At 35.1% G+C, this 10,554-nt stretch overlaps 1 long non-coding RNA gene across 1 annotated transcript; it reads right to left on the minus strand.

Annotated features, from left to right (window-relative positions):
- Nucleotides 1-3,444: 3,444 nt before the first annotated feature.
- On the minus strand, nucleotides 3,445-7,128 carry LOC137642200 (uncharacterized). The gene is made up of 4 exons (XR_011044689.1): nucleotides 7,022-7,128; nucleotides 5,649-5,751; nucleotides 4,327-4,450; nucleotides 3,445-3,768 (listed from the first exon to the last, which is right to left on the minus strand). It is a non-coding gene; the product is annotated as an uncharacterized lncRNA (long non-coding RNA).
- Between the last annotated feature and the right edge of the window lie 3,426 nt (nucleotides 7,129-10,554).

Raw genomic sequence — 10,554 nt, forward strand, 5'->3', positions numbered from 1 at the left:
ACTCTCACTGAACTGCACAGGTTTGACCACTGTTTCGCCTTGACCTGATCGCTGATATACTGCCATTGCCGTTCCATGGAAACTTCCTTTTCCGTCTGGGGTGTCCACTTTTTTGTCGACATTGTCCAGTGAAGCCCGTATCCTCTTATTGCGCAGAAGACCTGGTGGTACATATACACCATACTCTTTGATATTCTTGGCAACAGCATGGGCGATGGTGTCACATATTGTTGTGACTCTATCATATGAAATCCCAGCGCCACACATGGTCAGCAGAGACACCGCCTTCTGACTTCGAAAGTTGTGGTACATGTATAACAAGAGTCCTATAGCATAAGGGCTTTCAAACGTATTACAAAATCTGGAATCAGATGAAAGTGGGATGAGTGCCACTTGTCGGTCTGTCTTGCAAGCCTGTACGATGGATTGAGACAGAACGAGACATGATTTATGCAACAGTTCAGTACGTGTCTCTGTTGTTGCAGCTTTTGCCCCTTGCAAGATCCATCGCATTAATGTCATTAGTTCAGCTGGAACACCAGCTTCGCCACATCCAACTAAAGAACCATCAAAGGACCACGGATGTTCTTTTCTGGTCTGTAGCACTGCTTGTCTGATGACCTTTGAGCAGCGGTAGATTGCTGTTATGTCTGCTTTCAGGTCTCTCTCCTCCATTGCCTGGTCTATGGCAGACCGACCAGATTCCCTGGAATGTATCACTGCGGGCTTCCTTCCTCTGGCATCAGTGATTGTGAAATTGGTAATATTTTGTTCGATTTTTGCTAAGAGGGCCTGTCGTGAGATTTGCTTGTCGGGAATTCGATGGTCGTACATCATGTCAGAGTACAATGCAGCAACATCGGTCAGTGTTATAATGTCTCCATTATCCAAACACTCTCGTAGTTCGGCGAAAAATTCTATCTCAGCTGATATGAATGCCACTGTGTCTTCATTCGAATGGTCCTTCATTGTACTGGGTCTTTGGGGATGTTGCAAATAGCGTTGCCAGTGCATCGTATGGCAGCTTTTGTGGTATCTGATGTCCCTGGAAAGAAAGTCTCCATCTGCAAGGATGTCGGCCATGTTTAGCTTCCACAAGTCTTTGTCACTGGCATCAACAATTTTTTTGATTGATTGTCCAATGTCTGCACTTCTACATATATGAAGCTCCTCTGGTGTGGATCCTGCCCTGGCGTGTTTTTTGGTGTGTTTGATTTCTTGGCAGTAGAAGCATAGTTCTCTGTTAAATGCACTCACGTGAGATCGTGTGAGCTTTCTATTGGTCGAATCAACACCTGCATCTCTGTCAGACGCAAGAGTGGCAGTTGATGACGTGGGTCGGCCCCCACCTTTCTTGTAAGACAACATACCAGGGTCGCTTGTTGTAAGTGCCTTTTCATAGCGCTTCTGGTCTCTCTCCCTTGTGTGTGACTTCACTATAGCATGTTCTGTGCCAAACAGCATGGTTGTCGTTCAGGATTTCTGCTAGTAAACCGCGCATCCGTTGATTTAATTGAACGAAGTCTTGATTCCCATATTCAGCTCGGAGCTCGATAGTGTCAAGGAAGTTCTGATAACTTTCGCTTTTAGGACATGTCAGTGCTTCCAGCTCTTTTCCTTTGCTTTTAGTGTTCGTCCATTTTTCCCCTTGGCATTTTAGACATCGATTGAAGTCAATTGACGGTCTTTTTGTTGGTGGTTCTCCAGAAGTTGCAGAGATGGACATCTTTGTTTATATTGTTCACAGTGATGGCGCAGAACTTTTATTCACTCCTGTAAAGAAACAAATATTTGAAGATTAATTCAACATTTCCAAACAGGAATAACATTAAATCAAAATTTATTCACTATATACCTACCTTTATAGTGCCACAATACCCCAAAAACTACAAAAATGTCATGCAGAAACATATCTAAACCTATATGTATGTAGGCGCTATTTTCCAATCTTGATCGAACTGCTTGATTTTAGTGACTTTAGTTTCTGTAGTAGAAAGTCATGTGGGACCAAATGAAAAAACGGACAACATATTTTTCAATGTTCGCAATACTACCTGGAACATTTTCAACACAGTTGCCAAGATTCTATATAAAAAAATAACAACATTAAATTTTCCAACACAACCGGATATACTACTAGCGAGTCCACTTTTGATTTTATGCCCCTTATATTAATGTAACATATTTTAAAAGCCTTATAAAATTTTGCCTTCTTTGTTCCTCTACTCTTTTAATGATGACTGTTGCTGGAATGGCGAACTAGTGACTTTGTTTACACTTTACAATAACACACTGGTATCGGAGTTGTAACGGCTCTCCCAAGTATCCCATACCCTTCGAGACAAGGTTGGTTAACTGTATTTAGGGAAGGATAACCGTGGTTGTTTTAAAGACGTCCTTGTTACATACACGATATCTTTCGGGATATTAGCTCCAGGGGTAATAATCCCGTAACACCTCTACAGACAAAATTCTCAGGTATATCACTTGCAGGAAATATCCCAAGTAGAAAGCTGCCTAGAGGAACTTCCATCAGAACGACATGGCTATCTCACCCAAAAATAGATTTTTCCTGAGTCAAAATCCCTTGATTTTGTCTTCTTATCTCATCTTGCCTCATCTTTGAGGTAGGGATCAAACTGTTGGTTTTCACCAAGAACGTAAGGAAGTTATTCTTCCATGACTCAAAGCTTGTAATGAACTCCTTGTCTGTCAGGGACCACTGTTTAGGAGTTTTGCTGTTTCTTAGCCACGATGAGCTATCACTTTCACTGTTATGAGTAGCCTCCCAGAAAATGTTAGTTAATCCACTCTTCTGATGATGTGCCAGTTCGTTTACCTATCCAAATGAAGCACACTTGGGTATTCAATACCGCTTCCACCACGCCAATAAGGTGAACGACGAGTGAAAGTCACTTTTAGTACTTTATTTGTTAATAGTTTTTAACACCCGAGATACAAAGGACAACGATGTTCTTATGCAAATAACACGAGGAAGAACAGTAGCATGAAGATGCGGAACAGCTGTGTGGTATTGAGCTACTAATAGAAGTGTTCTTCCAAAGAATATATAATTATTAAATGGTAAAGCATCAAAAGAAACTAACCCAGAGCTATCAATATTTTCCTTTCTTTTACAGCTAGATACCGGACAGGTAGACTACTTAATAGCTTTGTGTATCAAAACTATAATTTCACAAACGATCTTATCGTTATTTTTTCCCCATTTTGGAGAGGCCGGAGATTCTTCAAAACTGCCATTGCGATGAGTAGAATTTCCTTTTCTATCAGTTCCCTCATCAACACTTCCGTTCATAACTCCTGCCAAAGTATCCTCTCCTGTGATTAACACTTTTCTCTTGTTGAAACAAATTAATTTCATTCAACAAACATATCGTTAGTTGATAGAATTCGATGCACAGGAATTGGAAATAACAAAGTTTAATTTGGTAGGCCTATTGTAAGCCTTCTTTATTTCAACTTATTTATATCACAAAGTTTTACATTAAAAAATAAATAAATATGTTTACAATTGAAAATTTTCCGGGTATTAAATCTATCATTCGTATAACAACATATAAATCTAATTAACAATATTCAAAAATTAAGATTAAGGCAACTGGCCGACAATCACTTTCCCTCCATCTTATCCTGTTAGGAACTAGTTGTAAGACTCGCCGTCTTTAGTTCAATTCCGGCAAATCTAATATCTTAGACGCTGGTTTAGAGAAAGGCTGAGCCATGGAGATGGTCTGTGGTTGGGCTTTTCTGCGGAAAAAAAGGTTGCGTTTAATAAAAAGAGCTAACTATCGATGTTAATGGGCAACATTGCAAATTCTCTCTCTCTCTCTCTCTCTCTCTCTCTCTCTCTCTCTCTCTCTCTCTCTCTCTCTCTCTCTCTCTCTCTCTCTCTCAAACGGACTAACAAAAATTCACATATCCAAAATGAAATCCTTTAGAAAAACAAAGCCACTCTAAAAGGGAGTATTCTACTTCGAGTGATTTAAGAAAAATATTAGATTATTTTTTGTTTCTTATATAAAGCAACTTCACGCAACATGAAACTGCCAGTGTACTTGTATTGATACATTATATTCCGCATAATACAGCATGACAGTTGAATTTACATTTTCCTCATGAAGCTCTGAGACTTCCGCGCTAGATCAAATTATTCAATAGCAATATTGTGTTGTCGTTAGACCTCTTTTGACCTTAAGCAAGAAAATCAGAAGAAAATAACAATTTCGGCTTCCAAAAGTCATCCAAACATTTAAGATCCAGGGTAGATCTTATTGAGCAAATTCACTCAAATATCCGTATACTTACGTTCGCAACTGCAGCAGTCATACGTTAAATGTCGTTCTCCTGGTGCGAGAGGCCTGCAAGAACAGCAACCGGCTCTTCTCGTCCTCGGGCTTCTTCTGAACTCCTCTAAAGCGGTGTTCTCAGTCTGGAGCATAACAAAGAAAATACCTCTTTTAAAGAGCATGTAAATAGTAGGGTGAAGAGACATTCCAACCACCTTATCACAGGGAAAAGATGGAAGGAGAAAAAAACGATAGATTCAAGATGAAGCAATTTACTCATTCACAGATGAAAGTTAAACTAGAATGGGCACTATGCAGAGCGCATACCTTCGCCTGTATTATGTTGTATGTCACTAGAAAGGAAATTTTATTATGCATATTTTGGCAGTAGTTTCATACTAATAAAAAAAAATTGGCCCTGATAGGGCAAAAAGAAGTTTTTGACCTTTTCGTGACCTTGGCCTTGACTTTTGACCCCAAATCCAATAATATTGTCCTTGGATCGTGACCAACCATTCCCCCAAATTTCATGAGATTCGGTCAAATAGTTTTTGAGTTATGCGAATCACAAAGACACACATACAAACACACGCCTATCAAAACATGAACATCGCCACAACGAGGTTGGCGAAGGTAAAGACCAAGAATGATTAGATTTCACTTGATGATTGATAAATCTTCGTATGGGGATAACTTGGGTATCATAGTAATATCTGCGTATGCATCTATACAAAAAAATTATATTTAGATAGCCTACAGTATACATGTTAAAATAAATGAAACACAGTATCATAAGGTACATACGGTATCATAAATACAGTGCTACACCATAATAACAAGTTTACTTATGCACACTTTATATATACATACACACACACACACACACACACATATATATATATATATATATCTATATATATATGTATATATATATATATATATATATATATATATATATAAATGAATAATTTTATTATGAGTGTATACAGTATATATATATATATATATATATATATATATATATATATATATATAAATATATATATATATATATATATATATATATATATATATATATATATATAAATGAATAATTTTATTATGAGTGTATATATATATATATATATATAAATATATATATATATATATATATATATATATATATATATATATATATATATATATATATATGTGTGTGTGTGTGTGTGTGTATGTGTGTGTGCGTGTGTGTGTATACCAAGTATCACCTTTGAAACCATTAAAAAGCCTTGAAGTTACTACTTATGAAAGCAAAATGTTAATCTTAGATATTGAAATTATACAGAACTGATGATGGCTCACCCCAGGACTTGGCAAGGCGTTGGTCAGAACCAAAAGTAGGGAGAATAATATCATCAGAAGTGGAAGAACCTTCATGATGTGCAGGTCTGTGATGTCTCTGATTCTGAAAAGGAGAGAAGAAGTGTTGGCGAAGGGTCAAGAATATTGAAATGGATGTAAAGTAAGGCGACTGACATTAATCAATGGTCTTCCTTCAATATAACCATATAGGTTAGATCAATGTATCTGCTCCATTCTGTGTCTTACATATATTAGGCTTACACATAAAATGGTTATGATTTTGGTGGTTACAATTTTTCGATTGCCTAATCCATTCACCATTAATAATACATTGCACATTCTCCTCTCACTCCCAATTGTTCCCTAAAACGGGACATTGAATCTGGTTCCCAAGAAAATGATTGCTATTGAAACAATTTAATATTATATTCTTTTAGTAACTTTTACTCTCCACCATTTCATTTTGCTTCTTTCCACCTTTAAGTGTAATTTCTAAAACAATTCCACTCTTCACTACATCTGCAATTTCCCCACCAGGAAGTGGAGTCTGATAATAGGTTACTTGTATTTCCACCTCTCTAATACTACAGGGACATCTTTTGGTCTCGCTCAAAGTTTTCTCCACAGCTTCGCTTCACTGTGCAAAAGTAATATGATTCATAGCAACAATATCAACGATAAACTTTATCCTCCCACCACTTTTATGGAAGTGTAAGAATTCTTCTTTCTTGGAGTCGTGCATCCACAAATTTAACCATATTATGGATCTGAATAAATAAGATGAAAAGTGATAACAGTTATTATATTCTAACGACTTAAATGAGGCAAACCGAAATGTCTTGACGATTTGTGGTTTTGAACTATGATCGAGAAAAAGCTCCTCTTCTGATCCCATTTTTAAAGGAAATTTAATCTACTCGGGATCGAATCAAGTCAGAGCCTTGACCATCTTGCCTGACAACAGAAGAATATCTCCATGCAAAGACGAAATAAATGATTTAAAGAAGTCTTTCTGCCTATTCCACCTTGCTTGAAAGACAGTTTTGTTCTGGGAAAACAGAGCTTAAAACAGTTCGATATCCACTACGAAAGATAATTCAACACTTACAATTCTAGAGGATGAAATAAAAAATCTTATCTAAAAAATATACATGAGCGTTAATTCACCAAGATTTTAAAAATAATTTGCCCAAAATCTTTATTTCCCCAGAAATAGCTGGATAATTTCATAGAAGTCCAAGAAACGCCAGGACCTGACCTCAACGGATGAAACTTCTTGCTATAATGGCATAGCGTAGAAAATTAAGAGCAATAAAATCAATATCAGTGACACTGTAACGGAAATGCAGAAACTAAAATGGTGCTGCGCTTACCTTGTTAAAGGAAGACCGAGGTGGTGAATGTTTTGGTTGCAAATCTCCCCGACTTATATAGCCGGTCACTTTCTTAGTATGTGCAGGTGCCAGTTCTTGCTATCCGCGGAGAGGATGCCTGTGTCCGTAGGGAGGTACACGAATAGGAAAACTGAATTCAGGTCACAGTGTTTTTAAGACCATACGTATTCAAATGAAAACGTGTCCCCATGATTGCCTCTATCTACATAAATATCTACATTTAAAAGAACTGTTTGATGTCCATATATTATATCAAAATTACAGTTTGGTCTTTTGAACCACTGCATACTCTCGAATATACAACTTTTATCTATATATGATTAATGATTGTTATGTATTCAGTCTTTTGTCTTGTGTTTCCAGTCTCAGCCCATTTTGTTTTCTATCACTTCTTTAAACATTTGTATCGCTTATAGGTTACACACAATAGAACTAAGCCTTTTCACACACTATTTTGCTGAGACAACAGAAAACGACGAAAGCACTTGTTCGAAATTTCATAATGATATTTCAATGAGCAATTGTTTTTATGTCATATGAAGTATTAACTGCTAAGTAGTAGGTTAGCCATGGCACCAGCCACCCATTGAGATACTACCGCTAGAGAGTTATGGGGTTCTTTTGACTGGCCAGACAGTACTACATTGGATTCTTGTCCCTGGTTACGGTTTATTTTCACTTTGCCTACACAAACACTGAATAGTCTAGCATATCATTTACACAAACAATTCTTCTTTACTCAAGGGTTAACTACTGCCCCGTAATTGTTCAGTGGCTACTTTCCTCTTGGTAAGGGTAGAAGAGACTCTATAGCTATGGTAAGCAACTCTTCTAGGAGGACACTCCAAAATCAAACCATTGTTCTCTAGTCTTGGTTAGTGCCATAGCCCATGTACTATGGTGTTCCACTGTCTTGGGTTAGAGTTCTCTTGCTTGAGAGTACACTAAGGCACACTATTCTATTTTATTTCTCTTCCTCTTCTTTTGTTAATTTCTATATAGTTTATATACTGTTCTAAAAATATTTAATTTTTCCTTGTTTCCTTTCCTCACTGGGTTATTTTCCTTGCTTTTCCAACTAAGGTTGTAGCTTAGCAAGTAATATCAATAATAATAATAATAATAATAATAATAATATTCCTCAAATTATTTTATGAAGTATTGACACATTCAACGGAAATATTGTTTCAAGAAGTTAAGGGTTCAGTGATAAAGAAAGTTGTTGCATCAGAAAATATTGCATTAAAATCCGCGAGAAATTTTCATTTAGCATCAAAGTTAAAGAAAGGTTTCGTGAAATAATGGTTGATTGATCATAAGTTTTCTGACATCCTGACAACAAAGTTCATTAACGCGGAATTGTGAAATAATGACTTTTTTTTTTTTTTTAAATAATTGTTTCATGATCTGACCCCCCCCCCCCCCAAGGAATGTTTCGTTGAGCGCAGGATTCCTTCAAAACCTTTCAGTAGGAACAAATCATCAGATTTAATAAGAATCAACAAAATCATTCCCCCTGGATAGGACAAACAAACTTCTTGACAGACGGACTGACGAACAAACAAAACAAATTTTCACACGTATAGAAGCAGTGGTTCAATTGCTGCTATGATCTCCTAGATGTTTGAATAACCTCTATTTGTATCATTATGAATATTCCAGCAAGGGTGGTGGGCTGGGGAAAGCGGATCCATTCTCGAGAAACAACCCAAGCCCTGCCTACATCACCATGGAATTTTAAAATAGAATTAGATAACTACACCAGCCCAGTTCGTCTTTTAAGGTTTCATTACCTATTTTAAAAAGGATGGTTCCGCATGGGAGTGTACAGATAATTTTAATTGCCGCATTCCTGCTTTAATTATTAATTATTAGATTATAGACTACATCACCTGCGCTATATATCTAGGCAGAATCTTCATCATCCCATTAAATTCGCTTTGCATATGGAAAATTGATTGTGATTTAAGTGTAAGTGTAAGCTACATTCGAATATATGTCCGGAAGACATGACTTTGAATTCCATAGGTTATTAAGAGGTATATATATATATATATATATATATATATATATATATATATATATATATATATATATATATATATATATATATATATACACACACATATATATATCTATATATATATATATATATATATATATATATATATATATATATATATATATTACAGATGTAATCTTCCTCAGCACGAAGATAAGTCAATATATAGTAGTCTACATAAGGAAAATTGAAAGTTGTGTATATGTAAAAATGCTCAACAGTTTTGTCCGCCAATGGACCTCTTCTTGGAGCGTTTATTATACAAAGAAATATTACACACGTTTGTACACACAGGAAAGGCTTCAAATCATAAAAAAAAAGATATAATTATACTATTACTACCCAACAGGCAAAAGTCACTTAACAAGGGGATAAAAGTAGTAAAAGTTGAAACTACAAATTAACATGAAAACAAGTAATGGAATGTTTGACAAGCACCCAAGTAAATAAAACAAGCCAAAAAAGAAAGAACTATTGAAAAACATTTTCAAGTTTGTATTGACACTTTACACTGTGTAAGATAAAAGGATCCAATTTATATATGCCTGGAGATAAATTAAAATTCTTATTCCTACTATAAAATATACATGCTGATTCAATGACATTCCTCTCTATAAAATCAGTATTCTTGAACAAAATTTGTGACTGTTGCCAATCTACTGGATAACTACATATATTATTATGTATACAAATGGCATTACTTTTGTTGTTTGTTCTTATATTATACTTATGGTTTAAAATTCGCTTATCTAATGATTTTCCAGATTGTATAATATAATATAAGAACAAACAACAAAAGTAATGCCATTTGTATACATAATAATATATGTAGTTATCCAGTAGATTGGCAACAGTCACAAATTTTGTTCAAGAATACTGATTTTATAGAGAGGAATGTCATTGAATCAGCATGTATATTTTATAGTAGGAATAAGAATTTTAATTTATCTCCAGGCATATATAAATTGGATCCTTTTATCTTACACAGTGTAAAGTGTCAATACAAACTTGAAAATGTTTTTCAATAGTTCTTTCTTTTTTGGCTTGTTTTATTTACTTGGGTGCTTGTCAAACATTCCATTACTTGTCTTCATGTTAATTTGTAGTTTCAACTTTTACTACTTTTATCCCCTTGTTAAGTGACTTTTGCCTGTTGGGTAGTAATAGTATAATTATATCTTTTTTTTTTATGATTTGAAGCCTTTCCTGTGTGTACAAACGTGTGTAATATTTCTTTGTATAATAAACGCTCCAAGAAGAGGTCCATTGGCGGACGAAACTGTTGAGCATTTTTACATATACACAACTTTAAATTTTCCTTATGTAGACTACTATATATATATATATATATATATATATATATATATATATATATATATATGTATATATATTTATATATATATGTATATGTATATGTATATATATATATATATATATATATATATATATA

This window comes from Palaemon carinicauda, chromosome 6 (genome assembly GCF_036898095.1).
Source record: "Palaemon carinicauda isolate YSFRI2023 chromosome 6, ASM3689809v2, whole genome shotgun sequence".
NCBI classification, from domain to species: domain Eukaryota; kingdom Metazoa; phylum Arthropoda; class Malacostraca; order Decapoda; family Palaemonidae; genus Palaemon; species Palaemon carinicauda.